Genomic DNA, 854 nt, shown 5'->3' with positions numbered 1-854 from the left:
GAGGCTCCTGGGTCTCCTGTTCTGCGGGATCAGATTCTAACCCGCTTTCTTCCCGGCAGGAGCCTTAACGGACCGCGCTGTGGGCAGGCAGCTCTCCGCTGCTAAATCCCCTGCTGATGCCGGGCGGAGTGCCTGCGAAAGGGACCCACCAGGAGCCCAGGCTTTCCGCATTGGCAGACCCATGGATGTTAAACTTCCTATTGCTCGAGTTTCCGAGAATTTTCCTTATGCATGTAAATCAATTTAAGCAGCTGATGATGGTAGTCATCTCTCTTGGGTCCCTCTTGGGTCCCCATTCACCATCTCCCAACTAAGACATGTCATCAGAGGACAGGACTCAAATTCTGGTGAAGAAGAACCCTCCCAGGGCCCCACCCCCCAAGCATCTTTGCTAATGGAGGTCATTAAATCCCTCTGTCCTTTTAAATGCACAAGGAAACAGGAAAATAGCCTGCTTGGGGAGTGGAGGGAAGGAGGAAGTGGTGGGGGCTCAATGCCTTCAACAAAGTCTCCCTCCTTTCCAACCCCACTCCCCCACCTCCACCCACGAAAGAGACCAGCAAATTTAACTGAAAGGTTCTCCCTTTAGGAGCAAGGCTCCTTCTAGGAGGCAGCGAGAAGCAACGAAATGACACTGGAAATTCAGAGGGGAAAAATCAAACCGCATACCCCAGGTCCCTGGCCTCCTCCAGCGTGTGGAACCACATTACTTCCCAAAAGGGCCCAAATGCAGCCAGCTCCTGCCAGACTCTCCCGTCTTCCCCACCCAGCACATTCTACCATCACATCATCTTCATTTCCACTCGCCACTATCCGGGCCCCATCTTCTCTCACCTGGACCACCTGCAGGGCTT

This window comes from Myotis davidii, unplaced genomic scaffold (assembly GCF_000327345.1).
Source record: "Myotis davidii unplaced genomic scaffold, ASM32734v1 scaffold164, whole genome shotgun sequence".
Classification (NCBI taxonomy): domain Eukaryota; kingdom Metazoa; phylum Chordata; class Mammalia; order Chiroptera; family Vespertilionidae; genus Myotis; species Myotis davidii.
The sequence above is the reverse complement of the archived record's forward strand: the minus strand, read 5'-3'. Positions refer to the sequence as shown.